Source organism: Bubalus kerabau, chromosome 9, assembly GCF_029407905.1.
Source record: "Bubalus kerabau isolate K-KA32 ecotype Philippines breed swamp buffalo chromosome 9, PCC_UOA_SB_1v2, whole genome shotgun sequence".
Classification (NCBI taxonomy): Eukaryota; Metazoa; Chordata; class Mammalia; order Artiodactyla; family Bovidae; genus Bubalus; species Bubalus kerabau.
The window spans coordinates 43,780,137-43,800,525 of record NC_073632.1 but is presented as its reverse complement, the minus strand read 5'-3'; the positions used below and the strand labels follow the sequence as shown (position 1 = coordinate 43,800,525).

At 38.5% G+C, this 20,389-nt stretch overlaps 1 long non-coding RNA gene across 1 annotated transcript; it reads right to left on the bottom strand.

The window, feature by feature from the left end:
- Nucleotides 1-4,042: 4,042 nt before the first annotated feature.
- Nucleotides 4,043-16,813, bottom strand: LOC129619780 (uncharacterized). The gene is made up of 3 exons (XR_008698096.1): nucleotides 16,699-16,813; nucleotides 6,319-6,427; nucleotides 4,043-4,172 (listed from the first exon to the last, which is right to left on the bottom strand). It is a non-coding gene; the product is annotated as an uncharacterized LOC129619780 (long non-coding RNA).
- Between the last annotated feature and the right edge of the window lie 3,576 nt (nucleotides 16,814-20,389).

The window sequence follows — 20,389 nt, the reverse complement described above, 5'->3', positions numbered from 1 at the left end:
TTAAAGGCATCAATTCTTTGGTGCTCAGCTTTCTTTATAGTCCAACTCTCACATCCATACATGACTACTGGAAAAACCATAGCCTTGACTAGATGGACCTTTGTTGGCAAAGTAATATCTCTGCTTTTTAATATGCTGTCTAGGTTGGTCATAACTTTCCTTCCAAGGAGTAAGTGTCTTTTAATTTCATGGCTGCAGTCACCATCTGCAGTGATTTTGGAGCCCTTCAAAATAAAGTCATCCACTGTTTCCACTAGCATGAGTCTAATTATTAAAAGTAGGATATTTTCACCCTTGAGAAAAATCTTTCTCACCATAGTTAGTTCAGCACAGTGAATCTGTATTGCAGCTTATCCATATTGTCAGACTCTTAAAAGCACAAGAATAGCTTCATATTGAATGATGTTTTATAATGGTCTCCACTGTTTTTCAGGCTGACATAAGATGTACCTGACAACCCATTGACATGTATCTGACATGTATCCAAATTACTTTTATCCTCTGTCAGCTGTATCAGTATTTCTTAAACTTTTGGGGTCAATAAGAATCTGATGAAAGCTGAGGACCCACTCCCTAGAAAAATGTACATATAAACATACCATGATTTTTTTTATAGAATACTATGGAGTTCACTGGAGAAGGCAATGGCACCCCACTCCAGTACTCTTGCCTGGAAAATCACATGGATGGAGGAGCCTGGTAGGCTGCAGTCCATGGGGTTGCTAAGAGTCGGGCACGACTGAGCAACTTCACTTTCACTTTTCAATTTCATGCATTGGAGAAGGAAATGGCAACCCACTCCAGTATTCTTGCCTGGAGAATCCCTGGGGCAGAGGAGCCTAGTGGGATGCCGTCTACAGGGATGCACAAGTCGGACACAACTGAAGTGACTTAGCAGCAGCAGCAGCATGGAGTTCACATATCTCTAAGGTAGAGAATAGCTTTTGATGTGGGGAAAGCAAAGCAGACATATGCACATAGAGTTGGTACCTTGGATGAGGAGTACACAATGTTTTGTAAGCTTTGTTTTCAAGCCTTCAGAATGTTTAGACGTAAAGCATTGTCAGATTTACACTTTAATTATATTGCTTTGTCTAAAGATAAGAAATGAATTTAAGGTTACTGGAAAGATAGGTGCAAGAGAGATAAGTAAAGAAACTAGTATACATATAAAGGTCAATCAGGCAGGACTTCCTAATTTATTATAAGTAGGGGTTGGGAGAAGGAGAATTCGAGGATGAACCTCAGGCTTCCAAATGGATTATGGTGACATTAACTGAGACTACCAAAATCACTGCAGATGGTGATTGCAGCCATGAAATTAAAAGACGCTTACTCCTTGGAAGGAAAGTTATGACCAACCTAGATAGCATATTCAAAAGCAGAGACTTTACTTTGCCAACAAAGGTCCGTCTAGTCAAGGCTATGGTTTTTCCAGTAGTCATGTATGGATATGAGAGTTGGACTGTGAAGAAAGCTGAGTGCTGAAGAATTGATGCTTTTGAACTGTGGTGTTGGAGAAGACTCTTGAGAGTCCCTTGGACTGCAAGGAGATCCAGCCAGTCCATCCTAAAGGAGATCAGTCCTGGGTGTTCTTTGGAAGGACTGATGCTGAAGCTGAAACTCCAGTACTTTGGCCACCTCATGCGAAGAGTTGACTCATTGGAAAAGACTCTGATGCTTGGAGGGATTGGAGGCGGGAGGAGAAGGGGACAACAGAGGATGAGATGGCTGGATGGCATCACTGACTCGATGGATGTGAGTTTGAGTGAACTCCAGGAGTTGGTGATGGACAGGGAGGCTTGCAAAGAGTCGGACATGACTGAGCGACTGAACTGAACTGAGACTAGAAATAGTAGAGGAGGAGCAACTTTGGTGATTTATGGTGACCTCAGTCAAATCGCTGATATTTAAGTTACATGCGTTAAGGTTAGATAGTTGGACACATATAGGATCTATGTTCATGATGACAATCTGGAATTCTTCTGCAGGACAGTGTTTCTAAACCTTAACACACAGAAGAGTCACTTAGAAAGTCTATGGAAACAGATTGCTGGGTCCTACCCTCAGAGTTTTTGATTCGGTAGGTCTGGGGTAAGGCTGGAAAATATTTTATCTTCTAATAGCCTCCCAGGTGATACTGGTGCTGTTCTGGATATCTGGAAGACCACACTGGAAAACACTGATGTAGAAGACCTTGTTGTTTTCAGTTTCATCCAACTGTTATTTTCTTGTTACAGCATCCCTTTCAGTGCTGCCAACATCCTTTGGGAAATTGCTTCTCTCTTACTCCAGCCATTCAATTCTTGTTTTTCTGCCTGTGTTCATTCATGTTTGATTACACACAGAGAGATACAGCTATATAGAAAACCACTTTCTTAGAAACAATAAAATGGTGGCTGTCAGGGGCTAGGGACAGGGTGGGATAGGCGATGTTGGTCAAAGGGTGTGTGTGTGTATTAGTCACTCATTTGTGTCCCACTCTTTGCGATCCCATGGACTGTAGCCCACCAGGCTCCTTTGTCCATGGGATTCTCTGGGCAAGAATACCAGAGTGGGCTGCCATTTCCTTCTCCAGGGGATCTTCCCGTCTCAGGGGTTGAATCTAGGTTTCCTGCTTTGCAGGAAGATTCTTTACTCTCTGAGCCACCAGGGAAGCCCTGGTCAAAGGGTAAAACATTCAATTATGTAAGTTCTGAGGATCTAATGTACAGCTTGGTGACTTTAGTTTAACATAAGGTATTGTTTATGTCAAAGTTGCTAAGGGTAGATCTTATATGTTCTCACCACCAAGAAAAAGAAGTTGACTGTGCAAGATGATAGATGTGTTAATTATCTTCTTTATCTTGGTAATCATTCTACAATGTATATAATTCAAATCATCTCATTGTACACTTTAAATATATATGTTTATATTTGTCAATTACACCTCAATGAAGTTGGGGGAAAAAAGAAGAGAATGAAACCACCACACAGGAAAAGCTAGAAACAGAGAAGGAGAACAAAAGAGAAGAGAAAACAAAGTACAGAAAAGAATTTCCCATTCATCCTTCAAGCTGGGTCCAGCACTTGCCTTCCCAATTACTTGAGCAATAAATTCTCTCTTTTTTAAGTCAGCTAGAATGTGTTCCTGTAACTTTCTATGAGAAAGTCCCAATATATTTTCCTTTTATTTTTTTAAAAGACTTTTTGAGATTCCGATTCCCATATGTGATATCTGGTCAGTAAAGCAAGTTGATAAATGTTCTTTGTTTAAAAAATTCAATAATGTTTGCTGCTGCTACTGGCTAAGTCACTTCAGTAGTGTCCAACTCTGTGCAACCCCATAGACGGCAGCCCACCAGGCTCTGCCGTCCCTGGGTTTTTCCAGGCAAGAACACTGGAGTGGGTTGCCATTTCCTTCTCCATTGCGTGAAAGTGAAAAGTGAAAGTGAAGTCGCTCACTTGCGTCCAACTCGTAGCGACCCCATGGACTTCAGCCTACCAGGCTCCTCCATCCATGGGATTTTCTAGGCAAGAGTACTGGAGTGGCTTGCCATTGCCTTCTCATGTTTATATTTTCCCAAATCAAATAAAATCAATATAATTCAAAGTCTATTTGCAAAGTTCAGTTTTTGTTCTTGTTGCTTCAACTTTAGCACAGACCACAGCTGGGTTATAAGGCATTTTACTGATTTGGTTACCTTAAAATAAACACCAATCTAAGTAGAATTAGCCATAGAATATGCACTGGCATGGGCTGTGTTGAATGGTTTCTGCTCTGATGGTGGTGGTGTTATCATTACTGATTTAGAGGGACACAGTCAGGTTTTTGTCTTGTAATATTTTGCAAGCAGTTCTGCTTTCACAAGTTCAGTTGCTCTTACTATTTTTCTTTTATTATAATAAAATTAATAGGAAGGAGACCACCTGAGGCACATTAATTAATAGTTAAGAGAAAAATTTTGACCTATTTTCCCTCTTCATTCCTCCAACTGGATAGATAAAATGTTTTCAGTAATAAAAGTGAGCCTGCTGCAATGCTGTATGTAAGGTGAATTACCTTTCTGTGGGGAGCCAGGAGAACTTTGTGTAACATGCAAAACCTCTGGAGGATACCAGATCTTGTTTTTGTTTTTCCTTGAATTCTCTCTCTGGTGTGCCTTGTGGTCTTTAGAGAGATTCTAAAGCATCTGGATATTGTGGAAAAGGAAAAAAAAAAAAAACAGATTAGCAATGACTTGATGAAGTTTCTCTCACTTCTTATATTGCTAACTGTGCAAAATTGTTAATGTGTCTCTTTACTATTTCTGGTCTCTTCAATATCTTTGTGACAGTTGAAGAAGAAAGACGAATGCCCATGATTCATCTTGTTCAGATAGAATATTTCTAATCTTAAAAGAAAAGTAGAATATTACCTTTTGATGAGGCCTACTGGTCCAGAGACAAACAGGACCTTAATAATCTATCATTATTGAATGAAGATAATAAATGACATTTCTCTTATTCTCAAGACATCATTTTAACAGAAACTTTGGAGGAAGGGGTTACTTTATATCCACAGGGGATAAATTATTATTTTTTTTAATTGAGAGTTAGGTATAAACCCTGAAACTGTTATTCTCTAGTTATTTTATTAACTTACAGATGCATGAAGCTCTTCCAAGCCTATTTAATTTGTGCCTGTGACTTCTCTTTAAGAGCAAGGACAGATAGTGCACATTTCTTGGATATAGCACAAACAGGATCTTATTTCATTTGTTAGTTGAGTAGAAGCTGAACAGAGCTTTTTTTGGAGAATATAAAACAGAGTTTCCCACTGAGCTAACCTCATTTTCTAGGATTGTACCATTGCCCTCACCATATGTCCGGCTGCATTATTATAAAGACATCCAACTGCTGAGGTTATTTCTGTTTCTAGTAAATAGATGCTAGTTATATTTCTAAAATTGTCCTTATGCAAGTTAAATTTTCTTACGAAAGAATTATCAGAACTAATGTACAATGATTTTGATCATGTAAATTCAATTAGAGGAAATGACATATAAAAAAGAGAAGGATGGGGCAGTGGTTAGGGGTACTAGAGAGATAGATTGGAGTACAATATGAATGTTAGGCTAAGGGGTTTGGAATTAATTCCAGTGCCGTGGAACTCCTTATAGTAGTTGGCGTGGGTCTCTGGATATCATTGCAGATTCAAACTAAAGCCATATGTGAAGGTTTTTTTTTTGTGTGTGTGTGAGAACTTCTACTGCCAGCACCATTACCAAGCTTCGTGTCTGATGTGAGAGATGTGAGAGTGGAGAGGGGGCCGTCTCCTCTTTAGCCAAATATTATTTCATTTCAGATCCTTTGTTTCCATTCAAATAGCCCCTCCATCCATCCTCCTGCTAGCCTCTGTCTGATATATGCAGTTATTGTAGGCTAACTTTCTCTTGCAGTAGGCTCCTACAATTTTCTCATAAACATAGTGCATGAAAGCAACATAACCTGTTTTTTAAGCGTTGTACAGATTGTACACATGCAAAGTATACATCAAGAAAAAGACTAGTAATCAAGAGTTGCAGTTCTAGATTCACAATGCATTGGGTCAATTCTATGTTCTGATCATTTACTTGCCATGTGACTCAGAAAATGACTTAACCTCCTTCAGTCTTTGTAAAATGAGGATAGTGTATGGGTCTCATATGATTATTTCAAAGTGTTAATGAATTAGCACCTGTGAAGCACTGATAACCCTGCACAATACAAAGTAATGTCTCAATAGATGTCTGAAATATTTTTATAGGTTTTGACCTGATGAGAGTCCTAATCAGTTAACATGCTGCTGCTGCTAAGTTGTTTCAGTCATGTCCGACTCTGTGCAACCCCATGGCCAGCAGCCCACCAGGCTCCCCGTCCCTGGGATTCTCCAGGCAAAAATACTGGAGTTGGTTGCCATTTCCTTCTCCAATGCATGCAAGTGAAGAGTGAAAGTGAAGTCGCTCAGTCATGTCCAACTCCTAGTGACCCCATGGACTGCAGCCTACAAGGCTCCTCCGTCCATGGGATTTTCCAGGCAAGAGTACTGGAGTTAATATGAGTGAATGGAAAAAGCAAGGGGTTTTTAGTCAAGTGAATGTGACTTCAAATCTTGGCTCTGCTGCTACCAGCTGTGTGAACTTGAGCCTCTTTGAGCCCACCTTCGTATCAAAGAATTGCTCAGCAGGCAGACTCAGCCTGCAAGTAATAGAATGCCCTACTTGAAATGGCTTAACAAATAAGGGAAAAAGTACTACCTTGTGTAACCTGCAGTCCAAGGGGATGGAGGTGCAGTGTGTCACTTAACTATTTTCTTACCACTCTTTGGCTTCAGCCTTTCTCTCCCTGTCAATTTTGTTCTCAGTCTGACTCCTCTCATGGTCCCAAGTTGGTGGCTGGGGCAACTTGGGCAAGATGCTCCCTTTTCCTACCTAAAATGAGAAAGAGAGATTCTTAGCCAATCATGAAATACAAGTTCTTCCTTTTACCCTTCTGAATCATTTTAGGACACATAGCCACCCTTAGAGCAATCACGAGTCAGAAAATTAGCATAGAATAATTAGAATCTTCCTTTAGAACAGATGAAGTAGAAATCTGAAAAAAAATCAGAGTTCTATTTGGAAAAATGAAAGGGAAATGGATATTGCATGGGCAACTAGGTATGTTCATCACAATTTGTTTTTAATATTAAATAAGACAATATAGTGTCATTTAATATTAAATCAGATAGCATAGTGTTATATTAAATAAGATGCTATTTAATATTGAATAAGATAAGTAACATGTATATCATAGCATCCAACTGCAGTACCAAAATGCTAGTTCTTCTGTTCTTTCTGTTTTAATTTTCCTATTCATTAACACTTCTTACACTGAGGCTTTATCTGGCATTGATAAAGTTGGCATTTCGACTGATTAGTTGAAAATAATGAAGGTGGGGGAGCTGAAGGGACAGACTTAAGAGGAGTTAGAACAAGTTACAAGATTATTATAGTACTTCAGGTAAGATGTAATAAATCCCAAACCATGGAGGAGACAAACTGGAAGATAGTGATAAATGTGAAAATATTATGAAGCTACAGTTCATAGGATCTGTGAGTGACTGGTGATAGGAGATGGATGGTAGGAAACTAGGTAGTTTTAAGATTTTGAATCTGGTTGCCAGGGAGAATGCCAGTATCTTTAATACAGAGAGAAGTGCTGGTTTAGGGGAAGCAGGATGACTTTGGTTCATGTTGTCTTAGGTCTTCAAAGGTCTGGCAGATATCCAAGCAGATAATTCATGAGATTATTAGTTTAGTGTGGAGACTAGACCCTTTGGTTCATTCAGATAGGGGTGTTAGACAATGCAATTTCAGGAAGGATTGTGCACATCTAAATGAAATGATTAAGCAAAGGAGTTAAGAAATGGCTACATTTATAAATAGGAAGAGAATGATCAAAGAGAATGTCAAAAAACAGATACAACCCAATAATAGATGCTGCTGCTGCTGCTAAGGCGCTTCAGTCGTGTCCGACTCTGTGTGACCCCACAGATGGCAGCCCACCAGGCTCCGCCCTCCCTGGGATTCTCCAGGCAAGAACACTGGAGTGGGTTGCCATTTCCTTCTCCAATGCATGAAAAGTGAAAAGTGAAAGTGAAGTCACTCAGTCGTGTTCGACTCTATGAGACCCCATAGACAGCAGCCTACCAGGCTCCTCTATCCATGGGATAACTTATTTCAAATAAAGGGGTATTCAACAATGTTTAATGCACAGATGTTTCAGGAGTTTAAAAACAGAGAAAAGACACAGGACTCAGTGATTAGAAGGTCAATACTACCTTTGAATAAGCAAATTCAATAACATCAGTAATGAAAGTTCAGAAACTTGGGGTCATCAGAAAAAGACTACAGAAATAGCTGCTCTTTCAAAAACTTGGTGGTAAAGTGAGAGTCATGGGGTGGAAAGCACAAGATGCTACTGGATTGAGGGGTTATTTTTGTTTAAATTCAGAGAGAACTGAACAGATTTGTGGGAGAAGAAACAGAATCTGGATAAGAGAAAAGACTGAAGATGCAAGGAAAAGGGGCAACGATAGAAGAAAAAGAGGCAATGATAGAATGCCTCTCAATTTTTAAGAACTTACCATGTGGCAGGCACTGTTAGGATTCCATTTTTCAAAGGCAGAACCTGGGTTTGTGTGATGTTAAATAACTCATGCAGGTTCTTACAACTAAAAGGGGTAGAGCCATGCTAGGCGACTACGTGGGATTGCAAACTCCGTGCTCCCTGCTGCAATGTGATTTCAGCCCCTGGAGGAGGGTGGTTTAGGGGTCATCAGAAGTACCAGTGAAGAGAGGCATTCACTTCGGCAAAGAGGAGAGGTACTTCTTTTTCACATCTATTTTTTAAAATTTTTATTGGAGTATAGTTGATTTAAAAATTTGTGTTATTTTCTGCTATACAGCAAAGTGAATCAGTTCTACATATATATGTGTGTACATATATATATATATATATATATATATATATATGCTCTTCAAAATTCTTTTCCTGTATAGCTCATTACAAAATGTTAAGAAGAGTTCCTTGTACTATACAGCAGGTCCTTATTAGTTATTTTATATATAGTAGTGTAGGACAAAGAGAAAATGAAGGTGGGAAAGAATTTGAGATGGAGGAGATTGAAAAGTGCAAGTGAAATTTCCTTAACTTGCTCATCAGAGTCCTGCCTTCAGAACACAGAGCCAGGAAGATTTCTTAGCTTTAGGAAAATAGGAACATTTCTAATAATCAATGCATAACTTGCCCTTTCACCACCTCTTCAGCCAAATTTAACAGTTGTTACTTATAAAGTTTCTCCTTTAGTAGAGAATGAGTTAACATCATCAAAAAGAATTGTAAGAAAGGTATATAAATGGTAAATATAAAAGTTAAATGCCTTAAAAATACTCATTGAGTGACTGAGCCCACGAATGCTTAGAATTGGTAAACGGTTGTATAATATATATCATTTTACCCGTAGTATTAAGGGATATTATAATAATTGCTATTTTTTTATACTTTATTTTACCTAATAACCCTAGTTAGCTGGGCATTTTGGACCATTGTCTCAGGAAAGAGAAACACAGAAGAAAGCAGAGAAAACAGGGCATTAATTCTTAATTTTTGAAGTTTTGAGGCTAGGCCTCTGAAACTGAACAAAAAATTTGGATAATGCAAAATGATGAAAGTGACATAAAGAGCAATAAAATTCTGCCACAATTTGTCTGCCATTGGTGTTGACAGACATCCGTGACACAAACTGAGATGTGGAGGAAAGGTGGAAGGGAAACCAGGAGTGAGGAGATGCTGTGATCCCTGACAGGATCTGGGGGAACCACAGCTGCCTGATGGAGATCTGAAGATTGAAGAGCAGAGTACACTTTTCATGGGTTCAACTCAGAGAGGAACTTCTGGCTTAGTGTATCTATAGAGTGTATGTAGACAGATGGATCCACAATTGCTTTTTTATTGTTTCTTGCATTTAACTGGAGTGTAAGAAAAATTGAGTGACCACTATATGTGGGAAAGCACCACAGAAAAGAAAAACAAATTCCCCCTGTCTGGGGGAACTTAGCTGGCTTTCTCCAGGCTCAGAATGAAGCAGGAAAGACAGAATGACTCCAAAAAGGACTTGTAGAAGTTCACTGAGAGAGAGAGAGCCAGTTCTGAAGCATGCCAAGAACAAGAGATGACTCAGGATTCTGACATGAATAGATGATGATGCAGAACAAAGCACCTACCTCCTACCTGGATGGCTCAGTACTGAAAAAATGATTCCTATACCTCTCCCCACCAAATTCATCTTGTGGGTATTGGTGAATAACCACAGTGACATACTCACTGTGAGAACACCCATATAGTAACAAGAGAGTCATTCTTTTTATAAGAATATGATTCGATGTTTACATTTCATAATTTCAAAGGGCTAGAAATAGAAAGTGAAAAAAAGTCAAAGTGTTAGTTGTTCAGTCGTGTCTAACTCTTTGCAACCCCATGGACTGAGAACCCACCAGGCTCCTCTGTCCGTGGAATTCTCCAGGCAAGAATACTGGAGTGGGTAGCCATTCTCTTCTCCATGGGATCTTCCTGACCCAGGGATCAAACCCAGGTCTCTTGCATTGCAGGCAGATTCTTCACCTCCTGAGCCAAAATATGTAGCATTTTACTTCAAATGTCTAGTGCTACCTTGAAAGTCAACAATATTACAACCCTTAGTAGCAAAGATGTTTCTAATGTATTAGTATTGCTTGACACACAAAGCTGTTCAGGAAATAGAAAATCCCTGGGTAGGTACATGGATGGATGAGCACATTTTTTTTTTTTCAATGCCATTCTCCCAAATCTTCCCACCCTCTCCCTCTCCCACAGAGTCCATAAGACTGTTCTATACATCAGTGTCTCTCTTGCTGTCTCGTATACAGGGTTATTGTTACCATCTTTCTAAATTCCATATATATGTGTTAGTATACTGTATTGGTGTTTTTCTTTCTGGCTTACTTCACTCTGTATAATAGGCTCCAGTTTCATCCATCTCATTAGAACTGATTCAAATGAATTCTTTTTAATGGCTGAGTAATACTCCATTGTGTATATGTACCACAGCTTGCTTATCCATTCATCTGCTGATGGACATCCAGGTTGCTTCCATGTCCTGACTATTATAAACAGTGCTGCGATGAACATTGGGGTACACGTGTCTCTTTCCCTTCTGGTTTCCTCAGTGTGTAAGCTCAGCAGTGGGATTGCTGGGTCATAAGGCAGTTCTATTTCCAGTTTTTTAAGGAATCTTCACACTGTTCTCCATAGTGGCTGTACTAGTTTGCATTCCCACCAACAGTGTAAGAGGGTTCCCTTTTCTCCACACCCTCTCCAGCATTTATTGCTTGTAGACTTTTGGATCGCAGCCATTCTGACTGGCGTGAAATGGTACCTCATAGTAGTTATGATTTGCATTTCTCTGATAATGAGTGATGTTGAGCATCTTTTCATGTGTTTGTTAGCCATCTGTATGTCTTCTTTGGAGAAATGTCTATTTAGTTCTTTGGCCCATTTTTTGATTGGGTCATTTATTTTTCTGGAATTGAGCTGTGGGAGTTGCTTGTATATTTTTGAGATTAGTTGTTTGTCAGTTGCTTCATTTGCTATTATTTTCTCCCATTCTGAAGGCTGTCTTTTCATCTTGCTAATGGTTTCCTTTGTTGTGCAGAAGCTTTTAAGTTTAAGTAGGCCCCATTTGTTTATTTTTGCTTTTATTTCCAGTATTCTGGGAGGTGGGTCATAGAGGATCCTGCTGTGATGTATGTCGGAGAGTGTTTTGCCTATGTTCTCCTCTAGGAGTTTTATAGTTTCTGGTCTTACATTGAGATCTTTAATCCATTTTGAGTTTATTTTTGTGTATGGTGTTAGAAAGTGTTCTAGTTTCATTCTTTTACAAGGGGTTGACCAGTTTTCCCAGCACCACTTGTTAAAGAGATTGTCTTTAATCCATTGTATATTCTTGCCTCCTTTGTCAAAGATAAGGTGTCCATATGTGCATTGATTTATCTCTGGGCTTTCTATTTTGTTCCATTGATCTATATTTCTGTCTTTGTGCCAGTACCATACTGTCTTGATGACTGTGGCTTTGTAGTAGAGCCTGAAGTCAGGTAGGTTGATTCCTCCAGTTCCATTCTTCTTTCTCAAGATCACTTTGGCTATTCGAGGTTTTTTGTATTTCCATACAAATCGTGAAATTATCTGTTCTAGCTCTGTGAAGAATACCGTTGGTAGCTTGATAAGGATTGCATTGAATCTATAAATTGCTTTGGGTAGTATACTCATTTTCACTATATTGATTCTTCCAATCCATGAACATGGTATATTTCTCTATCTTTTAGTGTCCTCTTTGATTTCTATCACCAGTGTTTTATAGTTTTCTATATATAGGTCTTTAGTTTCTTTAGGTAGATATATTCCTAAGTATTTTATTCTTTCCGTTGCAATGGTGAATGGAATTGTTTCCTTAATTTCTCTTTCTGTTTTCTCATTATTAGTGTATAGGAATGCAAGGGATTTCTGTGTGTTGATTTTATATCCTGCAACTTTACTATAATCATTTATTAGTTCTAGTAATTTTCTGGTGGAGTCTTTAGGATTTTCTATGTAGAGGATCATGTCATCTGCAAATAGTGAGAGTTTTACTTCTTCTTTTCCAATTTGGATTCCTTTTATTTCTTTTTCTGCTCTGATTGCTGTGGCAAAAACGAGCACACGCCAGTGTTATTTGTTTGCAGCGTCCCTCCCTCCCCACAGCATGACTGAAAAAGTGAGCCTAAAAAAAAAAAAAGTGTCCTCCACCGTCCCCTTTGTGTCAGGGCGGAAACCAGACACTGAAGAGACCAGCAAACAGAAGACGCTATAACAGAGGGAACCGCCTTGGAAGCTACAGGCAATAGATTAAAACCCTGTGGTTAGTACCGTCTACATAGGAAGGGACCTATAGATCTTGAGAAATATAAGTCGGACCAAAGAACTAGCCGAAAATGAACTGAACCCACAATACCAACAACAAAACCAGAAAAAGTCCTCGATATATTTTTACTATTTTTACGATCATTCTTTCTTTTTTTTTTAAATTTTTAAAAAAATTTTAAGTCCTCTATTATTCCTTTAATTTTCACTTTTATAACCTACTATTACTTTACAAAAAAAAAAGAGAGACCCTATTTTTTTTAAAGCAAACTTCATATATATATTTTTTATAATTTTTTTGACCTTTTTTTTTTTTCCTTCTTTTCTTTAACATTGTATTTTTGAAATTCCAAACTCTACTCTAGATTTTTAATTTTTGCTTTTATGTATTGGTTACCAATTTTGTACCTTTAAGAACCCAATCTTCAGTACCCATTTTTCACTAGGGAGCGAGATTACTGGCTTGACTGTTCTCTCTCCCTTTGGACTCTCCTTTTTCTCCACCAGGTTGCCTGTGTCTCCTCCCTAACCCCTCTCTACTCTACCCAACTCTGTGAATTTCTGTGTGTTCCAGATGGTGGAGAACACTTAGGGAACTGATTACTGGCTGGATCTGTCTCCCTCCTTTTCATTCCCCGCTTTTATCCTCCTGGCCACCTCTGCCTCCTTCCTCCTTCTTCTCTTCCCTGTATAACTCCATGAACATCTCTGAGCGGTCCAGTTGTGGAGTGCACACAAGGAAGTGATTACTGGCTAGCCCACTCTCTCCTCTATTGATTCCACCTCATCTCATCCAGGTCACTCTAACTCCCTGCTCCCTCTTCTCCATGTCACGCTGTGAACCTCTCTGAGTGACCCTCATGGTAGAGAAACTTTTCATCTTTAACGTAGATGTTTTATCAATGGTGCTGTATAGAAGGAGAAGTTTTGAAACTACTGTAAAAATAAGACTGATAACTGGAAGCAGGAGGCTTAAGTTCAAACCCTGACTCCTGGGAACTCCTGACTCCAGGGAACATTAATTGACAGGAGCTCATCAAACGCCTCCATACCTACACTGAAACCAAGCACCACACAAGGGCCAACAAGTTCCAGGGCAAGACATACCAAACAAATTCTCCAGCAACAAAGGAACACAGCCCTGAGCTCCAAGATACAGGCTGCCCAAAGTCACCCCAAAACCAAAGACATCTCATAACTCATTACTGGACACTTCATTGCACTCCAGAGAGAAGAAATACAGCTCCACCCACCAGAACACCGACACAAGCTTCCCTAACCAAGAAACCTTGACAAGCCACCTGTACAAACCCACACACAGTGAGGAAACGCCACAATAAAGAGAACTCCACAAACTGCCAGAATACAGAAAGGACACCCCAAACTCAGCAATTTAAACAAGATGAAGAGACAGAGGAATACCCAGCAGATAAAGGAACAGGATAAATGCCCACCAAACCAAACCAAAGAGGAAGAGATAGGGAATCTACCTGATAAAAAATTCCAAATAATGATAGTGAAATTGATCCAAAATCTTGAAATAAAAATGGAATCACTGATAAATAGCCTGGAGACAAGGATTGAGAAGATGCAAGAAAGGTTTAACAAGGACCTAGAAGAAATAAAAAAGAGTCAATATACAATGAATAATGCAATAAATGAAATTAAAAACACTCTGGAGGCAACAAATAGTAGAATAACAGAGGCAGAAGATAGGATTAGTGAATTAGAAGATAGAATGGTAGAAATAAATGAATCAGAGAGGATAAAAGAAAAACGAATTAAAAGAAATGAGGACAATCTCAGAGACCTCCAGGACAATATTAAATGCTACAACATTCGAATCATAGGGGTCCCAGAAGAAGAAGACAAAAAGAAAGACCATGAGAAAATACTTGAGGAGATAATAGATGAAACCTTCCCTAAAATGGGGAAGGAAATAATCACCCAAGTCCAAGAAACCCAGAGAGTCCCAAACAGGATAAACCCAAGGCGAAACACCCCAAGACACATACTAATCAAATTAACAAAGATCAAACACAAAGAACAAATATTAAAAGCAGCAAGGGAAAAACAACAAATAACACACAAGGGAATTCCCATAAGGATAACAGCTGATCTTTCAATAGAAACTCTTCAAGCCAGGAGGGAATGGCAAGACATACTTAAAATGATGAACGAAAATAACCTACAGCCCAGATTATTGTACCCAGCAAGATCTCATTCAAGTATGAAGGAGAAATCAAAAGCTTTTCAGACAAGCAAAAGCTGAGAGAATTCAGCACCACCAAACCAGCTCTCCAACAAATACTAAAGGATATTCTCTAGATAGGAAACACAAAAACGGTGTATAAATTCGAACCCAAAACAATAAAGTAAATGGCAACGGGATCATACTTATCAGTAATTACCTTAAACGTAAATGGGTTGAATGCCCCAACCAAAAGACAAAGACTGGCTGAATGGATACACAAACAAGATCCCTATATATGTTGTCTACAAGAGACCCACCTCAAAACAGGGGGCACAAACAGACTGAAAGTGAAGGGCTGGAAAAAGATTTTCCGTGCAAATAGGGACCAAAAGGAAGCAGGAGTAGCAATACTCATATCAGATAAAATAGACTTTAAAACAAAGGCTATGAAAAGAGACAAAGAAGGACACTACATAATGATCAAAGGATCAATCAAAGAAGAAGATATAACAATTATAAATATATATGCACCCAACACGGGAGCACCGCAATATGTAAGACAAATGCTAACAAGTATGACAGGAGAAATTAACAATAACACAATAATAGTGGGAGACTTTAATACCCCACTCACACCTATGGATAGATCAACTAAACAGAAAATTAACAAGGAAACACGAACTTTAAAGGATACAATAGACCAGTTAGACCTAATTGATATCTATAGGACATTTCATCTGAAAACAATGAATTTCACCTTTTTCTCAAGCGCACATGGATGAGCACATTTTTAAGTGCAAAATGAAAACAGGTTTAAAGTTCTCTAAAGTGATCTCCTCAAAAGTCAGGTGTAATCAAGATAAATGGAGAGAATATTTATTTCCTGCCATTTTGAATTATTTTTTCATTGTTTCAGTGAGTAATTATTTCTTAAGAGAATGTAAATTCTTGAGGGCAGAGTTCGGACAAACCAAAGAAGATCTTTATTCAAGCAGATCCTGAAGGCCAGAGTGATAAATATCCAACCCTGCCCAGTCAGCATTGACAGAAAGAAAGATACTGTTTAAAAGGATGAGAGCGAAATTTTGGAGCCAGAAAAGCAGTACAGGAAGTAGGTGCAAAGGCTTAGGGAACTCAGTGGTGCAAAGCCGCTGGAGAATCTCTTGTGGGGAATGCCAGCTGCAGGGTAGAGACATGGTCCTATTGACAATGACTACACCACACATCTTGTTAGCACACCCATAATTCAAATGCAGAGGAGCTCAGGGTTACAGTTTTGAAAGGTTTACTTTAAAAGGAAATTTTTACTGGAATAAAGCAACTCAATTTTGCATATAATTTGATCTAGTGTGGTAGAAAGATCCCAGAATTTGGAGGTGGAAGGGCACTGTTTGAAGTCTGACCCAGGGAAAACTACCTCTTGACCTATTTCCTTACATGTAAAATGAAGTTCATTATACTTGTTCTACCTTGCAGCATTATGTAGATGACCAAATACAAGAATACATGAGAAAGTATTTTTGAGAGCTATCAAGTGTTATAAAATATTAGTTATTATAATTATTTTTGAAGTTGTAATTTTAAAACTATTAAACTCTCCTAGTTGCCTTAAAAATACAATGAAAATTACACAAAGTACAGAAAACTTTTCAGAAATCAATGATCTAATCATATGATTACATAATGCTTTTCTGCCTTGCCTTCTTTTTTTTTAGTTATTCCATTAATCAGAATCCTTTTATGAGTAGAGAGGCTGTGGAGAGAATCCCCAGATCCCTGGAGCTTGACCCACAGGCCATCAGAGTCAGGCCCCATTCATATTTTCAGATCCAGCTCCTCCCCCGTCCTGTTAAACAAGTAGCAACTTAGGTCCCAGAATGAAGTAGGCTAGTCATGCCTTCTTGCCTTTAGCACTTACTCTTTCTTCTTTTGGATTACACTTTTTTGGACTCATATTCATTTTGCAAGACCTACTCAGGCATCTCTGAAACTGGAAAATCATAGGTTAAATCAACTACACCTGTAACCTGCCTTCACCTCGCAAGGTCCTTTTAGCTGTTGCTCCAAAAAAACCTTGCTTATCCTCCAAACTGCAGGTGACCTAAACAGAGGGTAGTCAGGAACTTGGAGTCTGCTGTGTCTAGTCAGCTGTGTCTTGTTAGAACAGAACCACTTAAGGCTGGATAGGCCCCTCCCCATCTTCCAACTGCGCATGTGTTGGCGCTGCTCAGTGACCTTTTGAGGTCAAAAGGCTGAAAGATCCGCCCTCTGAGTGCAGTGGTTATGGACCAAGAATACCGGAATGGGTTGCCATTTCCTTCTCCAAGGGATCTTCACTACCCAGGGATTGAATGTGCATCTCCTGCATTGCAAACAGTTTCTCTACTGCTAAGCCACCTGGGAAGCCCCTCTGAGTATGGTAAGTGACTCCATTTTTAAATAAGCATCTGGGACGAAGCCCTTAGCTTTGTAATGCTTGCACAGAATGATAGTACCTTGGCTTTTTCTTATTTCCAGTCACCTTTCTCTAAGCTTCTCATGCTTCTCACACCTCAGACCACCCTGCTGCTTTTTCTCGTGAATATCCCCAGCATGCCCCTCACCTTCCTAGAGGTAGGCCTCAGACTTCAGTGGGTTGATGCAAACCTTGACTTCTTAGTGTTTGGCTTGCTGTGTGCCAGGCAGATGAACCCATTTCAATAATATATCCTCCTCAGCAAAGCTTTTCTGACAACCTTTATATTTTCCTGCTAACTGTGATGCCCACCTTCCTCTTGCTTATTCTTTGTGTCGGAAAAAGGAGGCCTCCTTTGGAAATCTTTCTCTGCTCTAGTAAGGGTCTGGGTCAGAGCTCCTCTGGAGTAGAGACAGCATTTGGTAAGCTTTTCACCAGAATGTCAGCTCCAAGAGAAGTAAGACTTTGTTTTTATTCTTTGCCTTATCCTTGAAACCTAGAGCAATGCCCTGTATATAGTAGATGCCTACTAAATTCTTGTTGCTCAATAGATGCTCTTTTTAACAGGCTCTGGGGAAAACACTGCTAGTTGAAATTCTTGACTTAAATTAAAATTTGTTATTTTCTATTTTAAGAATTCAGAGTACTTCCATATGGTGGTAAAAATAAATATATTGACTTAAGTGGAATTGTGGATTTTCTTGCACTTTTTTGTCAAGGAAATAATATTCAAATTAATTGGGAATAAAAATGGGTGAATAAATGGATGAATAAAAATTTGTCCTGTGATTTTACTGTAAGGAATGATTATTACAGGTGCTCCCTGCCATGGTGCATTGAAAGCCATTACAAGGGAGAATATGGATAGAACAAGAATTTTCTGTTATAGAAGTGAAATAAAATGGTAAAGAGGGAATCATCTTGATAATCCAAGTAAAAAAATCGTTTAGCCTTATTTAGAGGCATATTCCTAGAAAGAAATGTTTTGTGGTTTTGAATCACCGTAGGCAATTTTGTTAACTTTTCACTTTCTTTTGTATTTGTAAGTTTTAGTTTTGGGTTAATTGTAAAAATCCTCATGATTATTCTTTTAAGAAAAATGATTCTGTGTCTTAGTTGGAGTTTGAAAAGTTTTATTTTTCAGAGCTATGACCACGGTGCCAGGTTGTTGGCTGTAGAGTTGTTGGGACAGACTTGATCTGACTATAAGGCCTGATAAACCCTTTTATCAAGTGCTGGCAATTCAGTTAAATAGCACCTGCTACCGCTCAAAGAGACGCTGCTAAACCAAAATTAACGCTTATGTGACTCTTCCAAGCAACTAATTTCATCAACAAAATTAGATTTCTTGGATGGGTAATTGACACAATCTGGTAACTCAGAGAATTGTCATTAAAAATTAAAAATATAGGGAAACAATATGAACTCAAGTTCTGCCACCAATCCCCTGGCAGTGGAGCATCCAAAGCAAAACTATCTCAAAGAAAGATCGATAGCAGAATAAAGATCAAAGGGGGGACCTTCACAGAGTTCACTGAGTCTCTCTGGTCTTAGTAGAAGATAAAATTCTGATTATTTTTTTCTTATGGTAAAAATTGTTTTACATTTGGGAATGTATAATTTTTGCTTAGAAAATATTGAAAATGTTTTTAGCATTTCTAGAGAGGCAGTAATGAATTTACCTTTACTTTAATAATAAATGAAGACTTTTTCCAAGTTCCTCAAAACTTTACTACCTGCACAATTCCAGGAGGTAGTATGACTTTTTTTTTTTTTTTGACACCTCAATTTTGTCTCATAACAAGAATTATCTTTTCTCATGTGAAATTCTTAAGTATGATGAAAGATTTGTGCCAGAACAGTCAAGGAAAATCTTAAGTTCACAGGGAGAAAAGTTAGTGCTTTTTTATTCTGTGCCTGCCCTCATGTTTTTCTCCCATTTCAAGGTCTCTTCACCACACACCTTAAGTGTACCTAGCAACAACATTACTGCTTCTCAGAGTTGCCGCGTCAGCCCGCCCTGACTGATTTAGCCTTTTGGATGTCTTCTTGCTTTTAATTTTGAAACCACTTATTTGGTATCTAATTTCATACTGCATTTAATTTTTTTTAAGAAACTGATTTTGCTGTTTACTGTATATTTTCAGATTGCTCTCCAGCAATAGTGACTCAATTTGTGACACTAAACATGTATATTTGTTTGCCTGGCTCTCTACCAACATCAGTTCAGTTCAGTCGCTCAGTCGTGTCTGACTCTTTGGTTTGTCAAAGGGAAACTCAAAGTTATGAACATCTAGAAAAAGAAACAAAAAGTTGAGCTACAAAAGACTAGTTCTCAAATAGCATGATGCTGAGTCTTTAAAAAGAAAATACCTCATGAAATTAGGAAGATTTCTGAGTTCAGATCAATCTGTTCAAAGTAGAAAGCATCAACTTTGTGACATGATTTTTATATTCACAAAGGTCAAAACACAGTTTAAACATCTGCTTAGAAAAGAGGGACAGGCTTATTTTTGCTGGGGAGTCCAGGTTATCTGAAATATTCAGCAAATGGTCATGACTGAGGAAAGGACCTCTGAACGTGAGACTATCTTGATAGAAACAACCAGAACTGAAGTAAACAGAGACTGAAAAAACCCAGAATACTCAAGAACTGTAGGATAGTTACAAAAGGTATATGACATTGTGTGATGTGAATAACAAAAAGGGAAGGGAAGAAGGAACAGAAGGAATATTGGAAACAATAATGACTGAGAATTCTCTCCAGATACCAAATTACAGATCTAGGAAACTTTGAACACCAAACAGAAAAAATGCCAAAAAGTTACAGCTTGTCTTTCTGTATTTTGTTTATAAGTGAAAAAAGAAAAAAATCACAAAACAAGCCAAAAGAAAAATACACCTTACTTATAGAGGAACAAAGATAAGAATTACAACTAACTTATCCTCAGAAACCCTGTGTTGATCTCTTTTAAGGCATTGTTAGTAATTAATTCAGTTGAAAACAAAATTTTGTGATTTTCTAAGTCCCATCACTTCATGGGAAATAGATGGGGAAACAGTGGAAACCGTGTCTGACTTTATTTTTGGGGGCTCCAAAATCACTGCAGATGGTGATTGCAGCCATGAAGTTAAAAGACTCTTACTCCTTGGAAGGAAAGTTATGACCAATCTAGACAGCATGTTCAAAAGCAGAGACATTACTTTGCCAACAAAGGTCTGTCTAGTCAAGGCTGTGGTTTTTCCGGTGGTCATGTATGGAT